Source organism: Thamnophis sirtalis, unplaced genomic scaffold (genome assembly GCF_051295495.1).
Source record: "Thamnophis sirtalis isolate CommonGarterSnake01/CBP01778 unplaced genomic scaffold, rThaSir2_p1.2 scaffold_6, whole genome shotgun sequence".
Classification (NCBI taxonomy): Eukaryota; Metazoa; Chordata; class Lepidosauria; order Squamata; family Natricidae; genus Thamnophis; species Thamnophis sirtalis.
This window is the reverse complement of record NW_028261386.1, coordinates 87419994-87442314: the sequence shown is the minus strand read 5'-3', so window position 1 is coordinate 87442314 and position 22321 is coordinate 87419994.

The window sequence follows — 22321 nt, the reverse complement described above, 5'->3', positions numbered from 1 at the left end:
ACTAATATGTGTTTGTTGTTCGAATCTGAGCTTTAGTTCAAAAGAAACAGGTTCTGGTTGAATTGAGTTTTTCTGCCATTTCTAAGATATACTTTGGTGTAACTCGCAAGGGAAACACCAGATACCAAAATGGAGTTGTTTTTTAGCATTCCCGACTCAGGACACTACTAATATGTGTTTGTTGTTCGAATCTGAGCTTTGGTTCAAAAGAAACACTTTCTGGTTGAATTGAGTTCTTTTGCCAATTTGAGATACACTTTGCTGTAACTCCCCAGGGAAACACCAGATCACAAAATGGAGTGTTTTTTTAGCCTTCCTGACTCAGGACACTACTAATATGTGTTTGTTGTTCGAATCTGAGCTTTAGTTCAAAAGAAACAGGTTCTGGTTGAATTGAGTTTTTCTGCCATTTCTAAGATATACTTTGGTGTAACTCGCAAGGGAAACACCAGATCACAAAATGGAGTGTTTTTTTAGCTTTCCTGACTCAGGACACTACTAATATGTGTTTGTTGTTCGAATCTGAGCTTTAGTTCAAAAGAAACAGGTTCTGGTTGAATTGAGTTTTTCTGCCATTTCTAAGATATACTTTGGTGTAACTCGCAAGGGAAACACCAGATCCCAAAATGGAGTTGTTTTTTAGCATTCCCGACTCAGGACACTACTAATATGTGTTTGTTGTTCGAATCTGAGCTTTGGTTCAAAAGAAACAGGTTCTGGTTGAATTGAGTTTTTCTGCCAAATTGAGATACACTTTGCTGTAACTCCCAAGGGACACAACAGATCACAAAATGGAGTGTATTTTTAGCTTTCTCGACTCAGGACACTACTAATATGTGTTTGTTGTTCGAATCTGAGCTTTAGTTCAAAAGAAACAGGTTCTGGTTGAATTGAGTTTTTCTGCCATTTCTAAGATATACTTTGGTGTAACTCGCAAGGGAAACACCAGATCACAAAATGGAGTTGTTTTTTAGCATTCCCGACTCAGGACACTACTAATATGTGTTTGTTGTTCGAATCTGAGCTTTGGTTCAAAAGAAACACTTTCTGGTTGAATTGAGTTGTTTTGCCAAATTGAGATACACTTTGCTGTAACTCCCAAGGGACACAACAGATCACAAAATGGAGTGTATTTTTAGCTTTCTCGACTCAGGACACTACTAATATGTGTTTGTTGTTCGAATCTGAGCTTTAGTTCAAAAGAAACAGGTTCTGGTTGAATTGAGTTTTTCTGCCATTTCTAAGATATACTTTGGTGTAACTCCCCAGGGAAACACCAGATCACAAAATGGAGTGTTTTTTTAGCCTTCCTGACTCAGGACACTACTAATATGTGTTTGTTGTTCGAATCTGAGCTTTAGTTCAAAAGAAACAGGTTCTGGTTGAATTGAGTTTTTCTGCCATTTCTAAGATATACTTTGGTGTAACTCGCAAGGGAAACACCAGATCACAAAATGGAGTGTTTTTTTAGCTTTCCTGACTCAGGACACTACTAATATGTGTTTGTTGTTCGAATCTGAGCTTTAGTTCAAAAGAAACAGGTTCTGGTTGAATTGAGCTTTTCTGCCATTTCTAAGATAAACTTTGGTATACTTCCCAAGGGAAACACCAGATCACAAAATGGAGTTGTTTTTTAGCATTCCCGACTCAGGACACTACTAATATGTGTTTGTTGTTCGAATCTGAGCTTTGGTTCAAAAGAAACACTTTCTGGTTGAATTGAGTTCTTTTGCCAAATTGAGATACACTTTGCTGTAACTCCCCAGGGACACACCAGATCACAAAATGGAGTGTATTTTTAGCTTTCCCGACTCAGGACACTACTAATATTTGTTTGTTGTTCGAATCTGAGCTTTAGTTCAAAAGAAACAGGTTCTGGTTTAATTGAGTTTTTCTGCCATTTCTAAGATATACTTTGGTGTAACTCGCAAGGGAAACACCAGATCACAAAATGGAGTTGTTTTTTAGCATTCCCGACTCAGGACACTACTAATATGTGTTTGTTGTTCGAATCTGAGCTTTGGTTCAAAAGAAACACTTTCTGGTTGAATTGAGTTGTTTTGCCAAATTGAGATACACTTTGCTGTAACTCCCAAGGGACACAACAGATCACAAAATGGAGTGTATTTTTAGCTTTCTCGACTCAGGACACTACTAATATGTGTTTGTTGTTCGAATCTGAGCTTTAGTTCAAAAGAAACAGGTTCTGGTTGAATTGAGTTTTTCTGCCATTTCTAAGATATACTTTGGTGTAACTCGCAAGGGAAACACCAGATCACAAAATGGAGTTGTTTTTTAGCATTCCCGACTCAGGACACTACTAATATGTGTTTGTTGTTCGAATCTGAGCTTTGGTTCAAAAGAAACACTTTCTGGTTGAATTGAGTTCTTTTGCCAAATTGAGATACACTTTGCTGTAACTCCCCAGGGACACACCAGATCACAAAATGGAGTGTATTTTTAGCTTTCCCGACTCAGGACACTACTAATATGTGTTTGTTGTTCGAATCTGAGCTTTAGTTCAAAAGAAACAGGTTCTGGTTGAATTGAGTTTTTCTGCCATTTCTAAGATATACCTTGGTGTAACTCGCAAGGGAAACACCAGATCCCAAAATGGAGTTGTTTTTTAGCATTCCCGACTCAGGACACTACTAATATGTGTTTGTTGTTCGAATCTGAGCTTTGGTTCAAAAGAAACACTTTCTGGTTGAATTGAGTTCTTTTGCCAATTTGAGATACACTTTGCTGTAACTCCCCAGGGAAACACCAGATCACAAAATGGAGTGTTTTTTTAGCCTTCCTGACTCAGGACACTACTAATATGTGTTTGTTGTTCGAATCTGAGCTTTAGTTCAAAAGAAACAGGTTCTGGTTGAATTGAGTTTTTCTGCCATTTCTAAGATATACTTTGGTGTAACTCGCAAGGGAAACACCAGATCACAAAATGGAGTGTTTTTTTAGCTTTCCTGACTCAGGACACTACTAATATGTGTTTGTTGTTCGAATCTGAGCTTTAGTTCAAAAGAAACAGGTTCTGGTTGAATTGAGCTTTTCTGCCATTTCTAAGATAAACTTTGGTGTAATTCCCAAGGGAAACACCAGATCACCAAATGGAGTGTTTTTTTAGCCTTCCTGACTCAGGACACTACTAATATGTGTTTGTTGTTCGAATCTGAGCTTTGGTTCAAAAGAAACACTTTCTGGTTGAATTGAGTTCTTTTGCCAATTTGAGATACACTTTGCTGTAACTCCCCAGGGAAACACCAGATCACAAAATGGAGTGTTTTTTTAGCTTTCCTGACTCAGGACACTACTAATATGTGTTTGTTGTTCGAATCTGAGCTTTAGTTCAAAAGAAACAGGTTCTGGTTGAATTGAGTTTTTCTGCCATTTCTAAGATATACTTTGGTGTAACTCCCCAGGGAAACACCAGATCACAAAATGGAGTGTTTTTTTAGCCTTCCTGACTCAGGACACTACTAATATGTGTTTGTTGTTCGAATCTGAGCTTTAGTTCAAAAGAAACAGGTTCTGGTTGAATTGAGTTTTTCTGCCATTTCTAAGATATACTTTGGTGTAACTCGCAAGGGAAACACCAGATCACAAAATGGAGTGTTTTTTTAGCTTTCCTGACTCAGGACACTACTAATATGTGTTTGTTGTTCGAATCTGAGCTTTAGTTCAAAAGAAACAGGTTCTGGTTGAATTGAGCTTTTCTGCCATTTCTAAGATAAACTTTGGTATACTTCCCAAGGGAAACACCAGATCACAAAATGGAGTTGTTTTTTAGCATTCCCGACTCAGGACACTACTAATATGTGTTTGTTGTTCGAATCTGAGCTTTGGTTCAAAAGAAACACTTTCTGGTTGAATTGAGTTCTTTTGCCAAATTGAGATACACTTTGCTGTAACTCCCCAGGGACACACCAGATCACAAAATGGAGTGTATTTTTAGCTTTCCCGACTCAGGACACTACTAATATGTGTTTGTTGTTCGAATCTGAGCTTTAGTTCAAAAGAAACAGGTTCTGGTTTAATTGAGTTTTTCTGCCATTTCTAAGATATACTTTGGTGTAACTCGCAAGGGAAACACCAGATCACAAAATGGAGTTGTTTTTTAGCATTCCCGACTCAGGACACTACTAATATGTGTTTGTTGTTCGAATCTGAGCTTTGGTTCAAAAGAAACACTTTCTGGTTGAATTGAGTTGTTTTGCCAAATTGAGATACACTTTGCTGTAACTCCCAAGGGACACAACAGATCACAAAATGGAGTGTATTTTTAGCTTTCTCGACTCAGGACACTACTAATATGTGTTTGTTGTTCGAATCTGAGCTTTAGTTCAAAAGAAACAGGTTCTGGTTGAATTGAGTTTTTCTGCCATTTCTAAGATATACTTTGGTGTAACTCGCAAGGGAAACACCAGATCACAAAATGGAGTTGTTTTTTAGCATTCCCGACTCAGGACACTACTAATATGTGTTTGTTGTTCGAATCTGAGCTTTGGTTCAAAAGAAACACTTTCTGGTTGAATTGAGTTCTTTTGCCAATTTGAGATACACTTTGCTGTAACTCCCCAGGGAAACACCAGATCACAAAATGGAGTGTTTTTTTAGCTTTTCTGACTCAGGACACTACTAATATGTGTTTGTTGTTCGAATCTGAGCTTTAGTTCAAAAGAAACAGGTTCTGGTTGAATTGAGTTTTTCTGCCATTTCTAAGATATACTTTGGTGTAACTCGCAAGGGAAACACCAGATCACAAAATGGAGTTGTTTTTTAGCATTCCCGACTCAGGACACTACTAATATGTGTTTGTTGTTCGAATCTGAGCTTTGGTTCAAAAGAAACACTTTCTGGTTGAATTGAGTTGTTTTGCCAAATTGAGATACACTTTGCTGTAACTCCCCAGGGACACACCAGATCACAAAATGGAGTGTATTTTTAGCTTTCCCGACTCAGGACACTACTAATATGTGTTTGTTGTTCGAATCTGAGCTTTAGTTCAAAAGAAACAGGTTCTGGTTGAATTGAGTTTTTCTGCCATTTCTAAGATATACTTTGGTGTAACTCCCCAGGGAAACACCAGATCACAAAATGGAGTGTTTTTTTAGCCTTCCTGACTCAGGACACTACTAATATGTGTTTGTTGTTCGAATCTGAGCTTTAGTTCAAAAGAAACAGGTTCTGGTTGAATTGAGTTTTTCTGCCATTTCTAAGATATACTTTGGTGTAACTCGCAAGGGAAACACCAGATCACAAAATGGAGTGTTTTTTTAGCTTTCCTGACTCAGGACACTACTAATATGTGTTTGTTGTTCGAATCTGAGCTTTAGTTCAAAAGAAACAGGTTCTGGTTGAATTGAGCTTTTCTGCCATTTCTAAGATAAACTTTGGTATACTTCCCAAGGGAAACACCAGATCACAAAATGGAGTTGTTTTTTAGCATTCCCGACTCAGGACACTACTAATATGTGTTTGTTGTTCGAATCTGAGCTTTGGTTCAAAAGAAACACTTTCTGGTTGAATTGAGTTCTTTTGCCAATTTGAGATACACTTTGCTGTAACTCCCCAGGGAAACACCAGATCACAAAATGGAGTGTTTTTTTAGCTTTCCTGACTCAGGACACTACTAATATGTGTTTGTTGTTCGAATCTGAGCTTTAGTTCAAAAGAAACAGGTTCTGGTTGAATTGAGTTTTTCTGCCATTTCTAAGATATACTTTGGTGTAACTCGCAAGGGAAACACCAGATCACAAAATGGAGTTGTTTTGTAGCATTCCCGACTCAGGACACTACTAATATGTGTTTGTTGTTCGAATCTGAGCTTTGGTTCAAAAGAAACACTTTCTGGTTGAATTGAGTTCTTTTGCCAAATTGAGATACACTTTGCTATAACTCCCCAGGGACACACCAGATCACAAAATGGAGTGTATTTTTAGCTTTCCCGACTCAGGACACTACTAATATGTGTTTGTTGTTCGAATCTGAGCTTTGGTTCAAAAGAAACACTTTCTGGTTGAATTGAGTTCTTTTGCCAATTTGAGATACACTTTGCTGTAACTCCCCAGGGACACACCAGATCACCAAATGGAGTGTATTTTTAGCTTTCCCGACTTAGGACACTACTAATATGTGTTTGTTGTTCGAATCTGAGCTTTAGTTCAAAAAAAACAGGTTCTGGTTGAATTGAGTTTTTCTGCCATTTCTAAGATATACTTTGGTGTAACTCGCAAGGGAAACACCAGATCACAAAATGGAGTTGTTTTTTAGCATTCCCGACTCAGGACACTACTAATATGTGTTTGTTGTTCGAATCTGAGCTTTGGTTCAAAAGAAACACTTTCTGGTTGAATTGAGTTGTTTTGCCAAATTGAGATACACTTTGCTGTAACTCCCCAGGGACACACCAGATCACAAAATGGAGTGTATTTTTAGCATTCCCGACTCAGGACACTACTAATATGTGTTTGTTGTTCGAATCTGAGCTTTAGTTCAAAAGAAACACTTTCTGGTTGAATTGAGTTCTTTTGCCAATTTGAGATACACTTTGCTGTAACTTCCCAGGGAAACACCAGATCACAAAATGGAGTGTTTTTTTTAGCTTTCCTGACTCAGGACACTACTAATATGTGTTTGTTGTTCGAATCTGAGCTTTAGTTCAAAAGAAACAGGTTCTGGTTGAATTGAGCTCTTCTGCCATTTCTAAGATAAACTTTGGTGTAATTCCCAAGGGAAACACCAGATCACCAAATGGAGTGTTTTTTTAGCTTTCCTGACTCAGGACACTACTAATATGTGTTTGTTGTTCGAATCTGAGCTTTAGTTCAAAAGAAACAGGTTCTGGTTGAATTGAGCTTTTCTGCCATTTCTAAGATAAACTTTGGTGTAATTCCCAAGGGAAACACCAGATCACCAAATGGAGTGTTTTTTTAGCTTTCCTGACTCAGGACACTACTAATATGTGTTTGTTGTTCGAATCTGAGCTTTAGTTCAAAAGAAACAGGTTCTGGTTGAATTGAGCTTTTCTGCCATTTCTAAGATAAACTTTGGTGTAATTCCCAAGGGAAACACCAGATCACAAAATGGAGTTGTTTTTTAGCATTCCCGACTCAGGACACTACTAATATGTGTTTGTTGTTCGAATCTGAGCTTTGGTTCAAAAGAAACACTTTCTGGTTGAATTGAGTTCTTTTGCCAAATTGAGATACACTTTGCTGTAACTCCCCAGGGACACACCAGATCACAAAATGGAGTGTTTTTTTAGCTTTCCCGACTCAGGACACTACTAATATGTGTTTGTTGTTCGAATCTGAGCTTTGGTTCAAAAGAAACACTTTCTGGTTGAATTGAGTTCTTTTGCCAATTTGAGATACACTTTGCTGTAACTCCCCAGGGAAACACCAGATCACAAAATGGAGTGTTTTTTTAGCTTTCCTGACTCAGGACACTACTAATATGTGTTTGTTGTTCGAATCTGAGCTTTAGTTCAAAAGAAACAGGTTCTGGTTGAATTGAGTTTTTCTGCCATTTCTAAGATATACTTTGGTGTAACTCCCCAGGGAAACACCAGATCACAAAATGGAGTGTTTTTTTAGCTTTCCTGGCTCAGGACACTACTAATATGTGTTTGTTGTTCGAATCTGAGCTTTAGTTCAAAAGAAACAGGTTCTGGTTGAATTGAGTTTTTCTGCCATTTCTAAGATATACTTTGGTGTAACTCCCAAGGGAAACACCAGAACACAAAATGGAGTTGTTTTTTAGCATTCCCGACTCAGGACACTACTAATATGTGTTTGTTGTTCGAATCTGAGCTTTGGTTCAAAAGAAACACTTTCTGGTTGAATTGAGTTCTTTTGCCAATTTGAGATACACTTTGCTGTAACTTCCCAGGGAAACACCAGATCACAAAATGGAGTGTTTTTTTAGCTTTCCCGACTCAGGACACTACTAATATGTGTTTGTTGTTCGAATCTGAGCTTTGGTTCAAAACAAACACTTTCTGGTTGAATTGAGTTCTTTTGCCAAATTGAGATACACTTTGCTGTAACTCCCCAGGGACACACCAGATCACAAAATGGAGTGTATTTTTAGCTTTCCCGGCTCAGGACACTACTAATATGTGTTTGTTGTTCGAATCTGAGCTTTAGTTCAAAAGAAAGAGGTTCTGGTTGAATTGAGTTTTTCTGCCATTTCTAAGATATACTTTGGTGTAACTCGCAAGGGAAACACCAGATCCCAAAATGGAGTTGTTTTTTAGCATTCCCGACTCAGGACACTACTAATATGTGTTTGTTGTTCGAATCTGAGCTTTGGTTCAAAAGAAACAGGTTCTGGTTGAATTGAGTTTTTCTGCCAAATTGAGATACACTTTGCTGTAACTCCCAAGGGACACAACAGATCACAAAATGGAGTGTATTTTTAGCTTTCTCGACTCAGGACACTACTAATATGTGTTTGTTGTTCGAATCTGAGCTTTAGTTCAAAAGAAACAGGTTCTGGTTGAATTGAGTTTTTCTGCCATTTCTAAGATATACTTTGGTGTAACTCGCAAGGGAAACACCAGATCACAAAATGGAGTTGTTTTTTAGCATTCCCGACTCAGGACACTACTAATATGTGTTTGTTGTTCGAATCTGAGCTTTGGTTCAAAAGAAACACTTTCTGGTTGAATTGAGTTGTTTTGCCAAATTGAGATACACTTTGCTGTAACTCCCAAGGGACACAACAGATCACAAAATGGAGTGTATTTTTAGCTTTCTCGACTCAGGACACTACTAATATGTGTTTGTTGTTCGAATCTGAGCTTTAGTTCAAAAGAAACAGGTTCTGGTTGAATTGAGTTTTTCTGCCATTTCTAAGATATACTTTGGTGTAACTCGCAAGGGAAACACCAGATCACAAAATGGAGTTGTTTTTTAGCATTCCCGACTCAGGACACTACTAATATGTGTTTGTTGTTCGAATCTGAGCTTTGGTTCAAAACAAACACTTTCTGGTTGAATTGAGTTCTTTTGCCAAATTGAGATACACTTTGCTGTAACTCCCCAGGGACACACCAGATCACAAAATGGAGTGTATTTTTAGCTTTCCCGGCTCAGGACACTACTAATATGTGTTTGTTGTTCGAATCTGAGCTTTAGTTCAAAAGAAACAGGTTCTGGTTGAATTGAGTTTTTCTGCCATTTCTAAGATATACTTTGGTGTAACTCCCCAGGGAAACACCAGATCACAAAATGGAGTGTTTTTTTAGCCTTCCTGACTCAGGACACTACTAATATGTGTTTGTTGTTCGAATCTGAGCTTTAGTTCAAAAGAAACAGGTTCTGGTTGAATTGAGTTTTTCTGCCATTTCTAAGATATACTTTGGTGTAACTCGCAAGGGAAACACCAGATCACAAAATGGAGTGTTTTTTTAGCTTTCCTGACTCAGGACACTACTAATATGTGTTTGTTGTTCGAATCTGAGCTTTAGTTCAAAAGAAACAGGTTCTGGTTGAATTGAGCTTTTCTGCCATTTCTAAGATAAACTTTGGTATACTTCCCAAGGGAAACACCAGATCACAAAATGGAGTTGTTTTTTAGCATTCCCGACTCAGGACACTACTAATATGTGTTTGTTGTTCGAATCTGAGCTTTGGTTCAAAAGAAACACTTTCTGGTTGAATTGAGTTCTTTTGCCAAATTGAGATACACTTTGCTGTAACTCCCCAGGGACACACCAGATCACCAAATGGAGTGTATTTTTAGCTTTCCCGACTCAGGACACTACTAATATGTGTTTGTTGTTCGAATCTGAGCTTTAGTTCAAAAGAAACAGGTTCTGGTTGAATTGAGTTTTTCTGCCATTTCTAAGATATACTTTGGTGTAACTCGCAAGGGAAACACCAGATCCCAAAATGGAGGTGTTTTTTAGCATTCCCGACTCAGGACACTACTAATATGTGTTTGTTGTTCGAATCTGAGCTTTGGTTCAAAAGAAACACTTTCTGGTTGAATTGAGTTCTTTTGCCAATTTGAGATACACTTTGCTGTAACTCCCCAGGGAAACACCAGATCACAAAATGGAGTGTTTTTTTTAGCTTTCCTGACTCAGGACACTACTAATATGTGTTTGTTGTTCGAATCTGAGCTTTGGTTCAAAAGAAACACTTTCTGGTTGAATTGAGTTCTTTTGCCAAATTGAGATACACTTTGCTATAACTCCCCAGGGACACACCAGATCACAAAATGGAGTGTATTTTTAGCTTTCCCGACTCAGGACACTACTAATATGTGTTTGTTGTTCGAATCTGAGCTTTGGTTCAAAAGAAACACTTTCTGGTTGAATTGAGTTCTTTTGCCAAATTGAGATACACTTTGCTGTAACTCCCCAGGGACACACCAGATCACCAAATGGAGTGTATTTTTAGCTTTCCCGACTTAGGACACTACTAATATGTGTTTGTTGTTCGAATCTGAGCTTTAGTTAAAAAAAAACAGGTTCTGGTTGAATTGAGTTTTTCTGCCATTTCTAAGATATACTTTGGTGTAACTCGCAAGGGAAACACCAGATCACAAAATGGAGTTGTTTTTTAGCATTCCCGACTCAGGACACTACTAATTTGTGTTTGTTGTTCGAATCTGAGCTTTGGTTCAAAAGAAACACTTTCTGGTTGAATTGAGTTCTTTTGCCAAATTGAGATACACTTTGCTGTAACTCCCCAGGGACACACCAGATCACAAAATGGAGTGTATTTTTAGCATTCCCGACTCAGGACACTACTAATATGTGTTTGTTGTTCGAATCTGAGCTTTAGTTCAAAAGAAACACTTTCTGGTTGAATTGAGTTCTTTTGCCAATTTGAGATACACTTTGCTGTAACTTCCCAGGGAAACACCAGATCACAAAATGGAGTGTTTTTTTTAGCTTTCCTGACTCAGGACACTACTAATATGTGTTTGTTGTTCGAATCTGAGCTTTAGTTCAAAAGAAACAGGTTCTGGTTGAATTGAGCTCTTCTGCCATTTCTAAGATAAACTTTGGTGTAATTCCCAAGGGAAACACCAGATCACCAAATGGAGTGTTTTTTTAGCTTTCCTGACTCAGGACACTACTAATATGTGTTTGTTGTTCGAATCTGAGCTTTAGTTCAAAAGAAACAGGTTCTGGTTGAATTGAGCTTTTCTGCCATTTCTAAGATAAACTTTGGTGTAATTCCCAAGGGAAACACCAGATCACCAAATGGAGTGTTTTTTTAGCTTTCCTGACTCAGGACACTACTAATATGTGTTTGTTGTTCGAATCTGAGCTTTAGTTCAAAAGAAACAGGTTCTGGTTGAATTGAGCTTTTCTGCCATTTCTAAGATAAACTTTGGTGTAATTCCCAAGGGAAACACCAGATCACAAAATGGAGTTGTTTTTTAGCATTCCCGACTCAGGACACTACTAATATGTGTTTGTTGTTCGAATCTGAGCTTTGGTTCAAAAGAAACACTTTCTGGTTGAATTGAGTTCTTTTGCCAAATTGAGATACACTTTGCTGTAACTCCCCAGGGACACACCAGATCACAAAATGGAGTGTTTTTTTAGCTTTCCCGACTCAGGACACTACTAATATGTGTTTGTTGTTCGAATCTGAGCTTTGGTTCAAAAGAAACACTTTCTGGTTGAATTGAGTTCTTTTGCCAATTTGAGATACACTTTGCTGTAACTCCCCAGGGAAACACCAGATCACAAAATGGAGTGTTTTTTTAGCTTTCCTGACTCAGGACACTACTAATATGTGTTTGTTGTTCGAATCTGAGCTTTAGTTCAAAAGAAAGAGGTTCTGGTTGAATTGAGTTTTTCTGCCATTTCTAAGATATACTTTGGTGTAACTCCCCAGGGAAACACCAGATCACAAAATGGAGTGTTTTTTTAGCTTTCCTGGCTCAGGACACTACTAATATGTGTTTGTTGTTCGAATCTGAGCTTTAGTTCAAAAGAAACAGGTTCTGGTTGAATTGAATTTTTCTGCCATTTCTAAGATATACTTTGGTGTAACTCCCAAGGGAAACACCAGAACACAAAATGGAGTTGTTTTTTAGCATTCCCGACTCAGGACACTACTAATATGTGTTTGTTGTTCGAATCTGAGCTTTGGTTCAAAAGAAACACTTTCTGGTTGAATTGAGTTCTTTTGCCAATTTGAGATACACTTTGCTGTAACTTCCCAGGGAAACACCAGATCACAAAATGGAGTGTTTTTTTAGCTTTCCCGACTCAGGACACTACTAATATGTGTTTGTTGTTCGAATCTGAGCTTTGGTTCAAAACAAACACTTTCTGGTTGAATTGAGTTCTTTTGCCAAATTGAGATACACTTTGCTGTAACTCCCCAGGGACACACCAGATCACAAAATGGAGTGTATTTTTAGCTTTCCCGGCTCAGGACACTACTAATATGTGTTTGTTGTTCGAATCTGAGCTTTAGTTCAAAAGAAAGAGGTTCTGGTTGAATTGAGTTTTTCTGCCATTTCTAAGATATACTTTGGTGTAACTCCCCAGGGAAACACCAGATCACAAAATGGAGTGTTTTTTTAGCCTTCCTGACTCAGGACACTACTAATATGTGTTTGTTGTTCGAATCTGAGCTTTAGTTCAAAAGAAACAGGTTCTGGTTGAATTGAGTTTTTCTGCCATTTCTAAGATATACTTTGGTGTAACTCGCAAGGGAAACACCAGATCACAAAATGGAGTGTTTTTTTAGCTTTCCTGACTCAGGACACTACTAATATGTGTTTGTTGTTCGAATCTGAGCTTTAGTTCAAAAGAAACAGGTTCTGGTTGAATTGAGCTTTTCTGCCATTTCTAAGATAAACTTTGGTGTAATTCCCAAGGGAAACACCAGATCACCAAATGGAGTGTTTTTTTAGCCTTCCTGACTCAGGACACTACTAATATGTGTTTGTTGTTCGAATCTGAGCTTTAGTTCAAAAGAAACAGGTTCTGGTTGAATTGAGTTTTTCTGCCATTTCTAAGATATACTTTGGTGTAACTCGCAAGGGAAACACCAGATCACAAAATGGAGTTGTTTTTTAGCATTCCCGACTCAGGACACTACTAATATGTGTTTGTTGTTCGAATCTGAGCTTTGGTTCAAAAGAAACACTTTCTGGTTGAATTGAGTTGTTTTGCCAAATTGAGATACACTTTGCTGTAACTCCCAAGGGACACAACAGATCACAAAATGGAGTGTATTTTTAGCTTTCTCGACTCAGGACACTACTAATATGTGTTTGTTGTTCGAATCTGAGCTTTAGTTCAAAAGAAACAGGTTCTGGTTGAATTGAGTTTTTCTGCCATTTCTAAGATATACTTTGGTGTAACTCGCAAGGGAAACACCAGATCCCAAAATGGAGTTGTTTTTTAGCATTCCCGACTCAGGACACTACTAATATGTGTTTGTTGTTCGAATCTGAGCTTTGGTTCAAAAGAAACAGGTTCTGGTTGAATTGAGTTTTTCTGCCAAATTGAGATACACTTTGCTGTAACTCCCAAGGGACACAACAGATCACAAAATGGAGTGTATTTTTAGCTTTCTCGACTCAGGACACTACTAATATGTGTTTGTTGTTCGAATCTGAGCTTTAGTTCAAAAGAAACAGGTTCTGGTTGAATTGAGTTTTTCTGCCATTTCTAAGATATACTTTGGTGTAACTCGCAAGGGAAACACCAGATCACAAAATGGAGTTGTTTTTTAGCATTCCCGACTCAGGACACTACTAATATGTGTTTGTTGTTCGAATCTGAGCTTTGGTTCAAAAGAAACACTTTCTGGTTGAATTGAGTTGTTTTGCCAAATTGAGATACACTTTGCTGTAACTCCCAAGGGACACAACAGATCACAAAATGGAGTGTATTTTTAGCTTTCTCGACTCAGGACACTACTAATATGTGTTTGTTGTTCGAATCTGAGCTTTGGTTCAAAAGAAACAGGTTCTGGTTGAATTGAGTTTTTCTGCCATTTCTAAGATATACTTTGGTGTAACTCTCAAGGGAAACACCAGATCACAAAATGGAGTTGTTTTTTAGCATTCCCGACTCAGGACACTACTAATATGTGTTTGTTGTTCGAATCTGAGCTTTGGTTCAAAACAAACACTTTCTGGTTGAATTGAGTTCTTTTGCCAAATTGAGATACACTTTGCTGTAATTCCCCAGGGACACACCAGATCACAAAATGGAGTGTATTTTTAGCTTTCCCGGCTCAGGACACTACTAATATGTGTTTGTTGTTCGAATCTGAGCTTTAGTTCAAAAGAAACAGGTTCTGGTTGAATTGAGTTTTTCTGCCATTTCTAAGATATACTTTGGTGTAACTCCCCAGGGAAACACCAGATCACAAAATGGAGTGTTTTTTTAGCCTTCCTGACTCAGGACACTACTAATATGTGTTTGTTGTTCGAATCTGAGCTTTAGTTCAAAAGAAACAGGTTCTGGTTGAATTGAGCTTTTCTGCCATTTCTAAGATAAACTTTGGTATACTTCCCAAGGGAAACACCAGATCACAAAATGGAGTTGTTTTTTAGCATTCCCGACTCAGGACACTACTAATATGTGTTTGTTGTTCGAATCTGAGCTTTGGTTCAAAAGAAACACTTTCTGGTTGAATTGAGTTCTTTTGCCAAATTGAGATACACTTTGCTGTAACTCCCCAGGGACACACCAGATCACAAAATGGAGTGTATTTTTAGCTTTCCCGACTCAGGACACTACTAATATGTGTTTGTTGTTCGAATCTGAGCTTTAGTTCAAAAGAAACAGGTTCTGGTTGAATTGAGTTTTTCTGCCATTTCTAAGATATACTTTGGTGTAACTCGCAAGGGAAACACCAGATCACAAAATGGAGTTGTTTTTTAGCATTCCCGACTCAGGACACTACTAATATGTGTTTGTTGTTCGAATCTGAGCTTTGGTTCAAAAGAAACACTTTCTGGTTGAATTGAGTTCTTTTGCCAAATTGAGATACACTTTGCTATAACTCCCCAGGGACACACCAGATCACAAAATGGAGTGTATTTTTAGCTTTCCCGACTCAGGACACTACTAATATGTGTTTGTTGTTCGAATCTGAGCTTTGGTTCAAAAGAAACACTTTCTGGTTGAATTGAGTTCTTTTGCCAAATTGAGATACACTTTGCTGTAACTCCCCAGGGACACACCAGATCACCAAATGGAGTGTATTTTTAGCTTTCCCGACTTAGGACACTACTAATATGTGTTTGTTGTTCGAATCTGAGCTTTAGTTCAAAAAAACAGGTTCTGGTTGAATTGAGTTTTTCTGCCATTTCTAAGATATACTTTGGTGTAACTCGCAAGGGAAACACCAGATCACAAAATGGAGTTGTTTTTTAGCATTCCCGACTCAGGACACTACTAATATGTGTTGTTGTTCGAATCTGAGCTTTGGTTCAAAAGAAACACTTTCTGGTTGAATTGAGTTCTTTTGCCAAATTGAGATACACTTTGCTGTAACTCCCCAGGGACACACCAGATCACAAAATGGAGTGTATTTTTAGCATTCCCGACTCAGGACACTACTAATATGTGTTTGTTGTTCGAATCTGAGCTTTAGTTCAAAAGAAACACTTTCTGGTTGAATTGAGTTCTTTTGCCAATTTGAGATACACTTTGCTGTAACTTCCCAGGGAAACACCAGATCACAAAATGGAGTGTTTTTTTAGCTTTCCTGACTCAGGACACTACTAATATGTGTTTGTTGTTCGAATCTGAGCTTTAGTTCAAAAGAAACAGGTTCTGGTTGAATTGAGCTCTTCTGCCATTTCTAAGATAAACTTTGGTGTAATTCCCAAGGGAAACACCAGATCACCAAATGGAGTGTTTTTTTAGCTTTCCTGACTCAGGACACTACTAATATGTGTTTGTTGTTCGAATCTGAGCTTTAGTTCAAAAGAAACAGGTTCTGGTTGAATTGAGCTTTTCTGCCATTTCTAAGATAAACTTTGGTGTAATTCCCAAGGGAAACACCAGATCACCAAATGGAGTGTCTTTTTAGCTTTCCTGACTCAGGACACTACTAATATGTGTTTGTTGTTCGAATCTGAGCTTTAGTTCAAAAGAAACAGGTTCTGGTTGAATTGAGCTTTTCTGCCATTTCTAAGATAAACTTTGGTGTAATTCCCAAGGGAAACACCAGATCACAAAATGGAGTTGTTTTTTAGCATTCCCGACTCAGGACACTACTAATATGTGTTTGTTGTTCGAATCTGAGCATTGGTTCAAAAGAAACACTTTCTGGTTGAATTGAGTTCTTTTGCCAAATTGAGATACACTTTGCTGTAACTCCCCAGGGACACACCAGATCACAAAATGGAGTGTTTTTTTAGCTTTCCCGACTCAGGACACTACTAATATGTGTTTGTTGTTCGAATCTGAGCTTTGGTTCAAAAGAAACACTTTCTGGTTGAATTGAGTTCTTTTGCCAATTTGAGATACACTTTGCTGTAACTCCCCAGGAAACACCAGATCACAAAATGGAGTGTTTTTTTAGCTTTCCTGACTCAGGACACTACTAATATGTGTTTGTTGTTCGAATCTGAGCTTTAGTTCAAAAGAAACAGGTTCTGGTTGAATTGAGTTTTTCTGCCATTTCTAAGATAAACTTTGGTATACTTCCCAAGGGAAACACCAGATCACAAAATGGAGTTGTTTTTTAGCATTCCCGACTCAGGACACTACTAATATGTGTTTGTTGTTCGAATCTGAGCTTTGGTTCAAAAGAAACACTTTCTGGTTGAATTGAGTTCTTTTGCCAATTTGAGATACACTTTGCTGTAACTCCCCAGGGAAACACCAGATCACAAAATGGAGTGTTTTTTTAGCTTTCCTGACTCAGGACACTACTAATATGTGTTTGTTGTTCGAATCTGAGCTTTAGTTCAAAAGAAACAGGTTCTGGTTGAATTGAGTTTTTCTGCCATTTCTAAGATATACTTTGGTGTAACTCGCAAGGGAAACACCAGATCACAAAATGGAGTTGTTTTGTAGCATTCCCGACTCAGGACACTACTAATATGTGTTTGTTGTTCGAATCTGAGCTTTGGTTCAAAAGAAACACTTTCTGGTTGAATTGAGTTCTTTTGCCAAATTGAGATACACTTTGCTATAACTCCCCAGGGACACACCAGATCACAAAATGGAGTGTATTTTTAGCTTTCCCGACTCAGGACACTACTAATATGTGTTTGTTGTTCGAATCTGAGCTTTGGTTCAAAAGAAACACTTTCTGGTTGAATTGAGTTCTTTTGCCAATTGAGATACACTTTGCTGTAACTCCCCAGGGACACACCAGATCACCAAATGGAGTGTATTTTTAGCTTTCCCGACTTAGGACACTACTAATATGTGTTTGTTGTTCGAATCTGAGCTTTAGTTCAAAAAAAACAGGTTCTGGTTGAATTGAGTTTTTCTGCCATTTCTAAGATATACTTTGGTGTAACTCGCAAGGGAAACACCAGATCACAAAATGGAGTTGTTTTTAGCATTCCCGACTCAGGACACTACTAATATGTGTTTGTTGTTCGAATCTGAGCTTTGGTTCAAAGAAACACTTTCTGTTGAATTGAGTTGTTTTGCCAAATTGAGATACACTTTGCTGTAACTCCCCAGGGACACACCAGATCACAAAATGGAGTGTATTTTTAGCATTCCCGACTCAGGACACTACTAATATGTGTTTGTTGTTCGAATCTGAGCTTTAGTTCAAAAGAAACACTTTCTGGTTGAATTGAGTTCTTTTGCCAATTTGAGATACACTTTGCTGTAACTTCCCAGGGAAACACCAGATCACAAAATGGAGTGTTTTTTTTAGCTTTCCTGACTCAGGACACTACTAATATGTGTTTGTTGTTCGAATCTGAGCTTTAGTTTCAAAAGAAACAGGTTCTGGTTGAATTGAGCTCTTCTGCCATTTCTAAGATAAACTTTGGTGTAATTCCCAAGGGAAACACCAGATCACCAAATGGAGTGTTTTTTTAGCTTTCCTGACTCAGGACACTACTAATATGTGTTTGTTGTTCGAATCTGAGCTTTAGTTCAAAAGAAACAGGTTCTGGTTGAATTGAGCTTTTCTGCCATTTCTAAGATAAACTTTGGTGTAATTCCCAAGGGAAACACCAGATCACCAAATGGAGTGTTTTTTTAGCTTTCCTGACTCAGGACACTACTAATATGTGTTTGTTGTTCGAATCTGAGCTTTAGTTCAAAAGAAACAGGTTCTGGTTGAATTGAGCTTTTCTGCCATTTCTAAGATAAACTTTGGTGTAATTCCCAAGGGAAACACCAGATCACAAAATGGAGTTGTTTTTTAGCATTCCCGACTCAGGACACTACTAATATGTGTTTGTTGTTCGAATCTGAGCTTTGGTTCAAAAGAAACACTTTCTGTTGAATTGAGTTCTTTTGCCAAATTGAGATACACTTTGCTGTAACTCCCCAGGGACACACCAGATCACAAAATGGAGTGTTTTTTTTAGCTTTCCCGACTCAGGACACTACTAATATGTGTTTGTTGTTCGAATCTGAGCTTTGGTTCAAAAGAAACACTTTCTGGTTGAATTGAGTTCTTTTGCCAATTTGAGATACACTTTGCTGTAACTCCCCAGGGAAACACCAGATCACAAAATGGAGTGTTTTTTTAGCTTTCCTGACTCAGGACACTACTAATATGTGTTTGTTGTTCGAATCTGAGCTTTAGTTCAAAAGAAACAGGTTCTGGTTGAATTGAGTTTTTCTGCCATTTCTAAGATATACTTTGGTGTAACTCCCCAGGGAAACACCAGATCACAAAATGGAGTGTTTTTTTAGCTTTCCTGGCTCAGGACACTACTAATATGTGTTTGTTGTTCGAATCTGAGCTTTAGTTCAAAAGAAACAGGTTCTGGTTGAATTGAGTTTTTCTGCCATTTCTAAGATATACTTTGGTGTAACTCCCAAGGGAAACACCAGAACACAAAATGGAGTTGTTTTTTAGCATTCCCGACTCAGGACACTACTAATATGTGGTTTGTTGTTCGAATCTGAGCTTTGGTTCAAAAGAAACACTTTCTGGTTGAATTGAGTTCTTTTGCCAATTTGAGATACACTTTGCTGTAACTTCCCAGGGGAAACACCAGATCACAAAATGGAGTGTTTTTTAGCTTTCCCGACTCAGGACACTACAAATATGTGTTTGTTGTTCGAATCTGAGCTTTGGTTCAAAACAAACACTTTCTGGTTGAATTGAGTTCTTTTGCCAAATTTGAGATACACTTTGCTGTAACTCCCCAGGGACACACCAGATCACAAAATGGAGTGTATTTTTAGCTTTCCCGGCTCAGGACACTACTAATATGTGTTTGTTGTTCGAATCTGAGCTTTAGTTCAAAAGAAAGAGGTTCTGGTTGAATTGAGTTTTTCTGCCATTTCTAAGATATACTTTGGTGTAACTCGCAAGGGAAACACCAGATCCCAAAATGGAGTTGTTTTTTAGCATTCCCGACTCAGGACACTACTAATATGTGTTTGTTGTTCGAATCTGAGCTTTGGTTCAAAAGAAACAGGTTCTGGTTGAATTGAGTTTTTCTGCCAAATTGAGATACACTTTGCTGTAACTCCCAAGGGACACAACAGATCACAAAATGGAGTGTATTTTTAGCTTTCTCGACTCAGGACACTACTAATATGTGTTTGTTGTTCGAATCTGAGCTTTAGTTCAAAAGAAACAGGTTCTGGTTGAATTGAGTTTTTCTGCCATTTCTAAGATATACTTTGGTGTAACTCGCAAGGGAAACACCAGATCACAAAATGGAGTTGTTTTTTAGCATTCCCGACTCAGGACACTACTAATATGTGTTTGTTGTTCGAATCTGAGCTTTGGTTCAAAAGAAACACTTTCTGGTTGAATTGAGTTGTTTGCCAAATTGAGATACACTTTGCTGTAACTCCCAAGGGACACAACAGATCACAAAATGGAGTGTATTTTTAGCTTTCTCGACTCAGGACACTACTAATATGTGTTTGTTGTTCGAATCTGAGCTTTAGTTCAAAAGAAACAGGTTCTGGTTGAATTGAGTTTTTCTGCCATTTCTAAGATATACTTTGGTGTAACTCGCAAGGGAAACACCAGATCACAAAATGGAGTTGTTTTTTAGCATTCCCGACTCAGGACACTACTAATATGTGTTTGTTGTTCGAATCTGAGCTTTGGTTCAAAACAAACACTTTCTGGTTGAATTGAGTTCTTTTGCCAAATTGAGATACACTTTGCTGTAACTCCCCAGGGACACACCAGATCACAAAATGGAGTGTATTTTTAGCTTTCCCGGCTCAGGACACTACTAATATGTGTTTGTTGTTCGAATCTGAGCTTTAGTTCAAAAGAAACAGGTTCTGGTTGAATTGAGTTTTTCTGCCATTTCTAAGATATACTTTGGTGTAACTCCCAGGGAAACACCAGATCACAAAATGGAGTGTTTTTTTAGCCTTCCTGACTCAGGACACTACTAATATGTGTTTGTTGTTCGAATCTGAGCTTTAGTTCAAAAGAAACAGGTTCTGGTTGAATTGAGTTTTTCTGCCATTTCTAAGATATACTTTGGTGTAACTCGCAAGGGAAACACCAGATCACAAAATGGAGTGTTTTTTTAGCTTTCCTGACTCAGGACACTACTAATATGTGTTTGTTGTTCGAATCTGAGCTTTAGTTCAAAAGAAACAGGTTCTGGTTGAATTGAGCTTTTCTGCCATTTCTAAGATAAACTTTGGTATACTTCCCAAGGGAAACACCAGATCACAAAATGGAGTTGTTTTTTAGCATTCCCGACTCAGGACACTACTAATATGTGTTTGTTGTTCGAATCTGAGCTTTGGTTCAAAAGAAACACTTTCTGGTTGAATTGAGTTCTTTTGCCAAATTGAGATACACTTTGCTGTAACTCCCCAGGGACACACCAGATCACCAAATGGAGTGTATTTTTAGCTTTCCCGACTCAGGACACTACTAATATGTGTTTGTTGTTCGAATCTGAGCTTTAGTTCAAAAGAAACAGGTTCTGGTTGAATTGAGTTTTTCTGCCATTTCTAAGATATACTTTGGTGTAACTCGCAAGGGAAACACCAGATCCCAAAATGGAGGTGTTTTTTAGCATTCCCGACTCAGGACACTACTAATATGTGTTTGTTGTTCGAATCTGAGCTTTGGTTCAAAAGAAACACTTTCTGGTTGAATTGAGTTCTTTTGCCAATTTGAGATACACTTTGCTGTAACTCCCCAGGGAAACACCAGATCACAAAATGGAGTGTTTTTTTTAGCTTTCCTGACTCAGGACACTACTAATATGTGTTTGTTGTTCGAATCTGAGCTTTGGTTCAAAAGAAACACTTTCTGGTTGAATTGAGTTCTTTTGCCAAATTGAGATACACTTTGCTGTAACTCCCCAGGGACACACCAGATCACAAAATGGAGTGTATTTTTAGCTTTCCCGACTCAGGACACTACTAATATGTGTTTGTTGTTCGAATCTGAGCTTTGGTTCAAAAGAAACACTTTCTGGTTGAATTGAGTTCTTTTGCCAAATTGAGATACACTTTGCTGTAACTCCCCAGGGACACACCAGATCACCAAATGGAGTGTTTTTTTAGCTTTCCCGGCTTAGGACACTACTAATATGTGTTTGTTGTTCGAATCTGAGCTTTAGTTAAAAAAAACAGGTTCTGGTTGAATTGAGTTTTTCTGCCATTTCTAAGATATACTTTGGTGTAACTCGCAAGGGAAACACCAGATCACAAAATGGAGTTGTTTTTTAGCATTCCCGACTCAGGACACTACTAATTTGTGTTTGTTGTTCGAATCTGAGCTTTGGTTCAAAAGAAACACTTTCTGGTTGAATTGAGTTCTTTTGCCAATCCCAGGGACACACCAGATCACAAAATGGAGTGTATTTTTAGCATTCCCGACTCAGGACACTACTAATATGTGTTTGTTGTTCGAATCTGAGCTTTAGTTCAAAAGAAACACTTTCTGGTTGAATTGAGTTCTTTTGCCAATTTGAGATACACTTTGCTGTAACTTCCCAGGGAAACACCAGATCACAAAATGGAGTGTTTTTTTTAGCTTTCCTGACTCAGGACACTACTAATATGTGTTTGTTGTTCGAATCTGAGCTTTAGTTCAAAAGAAACAGGTTCTGGTTGAATTGAGCTCTTCTGCCATTTCTAAGATAAACTTTGGTGTAATTCCCAAGGGAAACACCAGATCACCAAATGGAGTGTTTTTTTTAGCTTTCCTGACTCAGGACA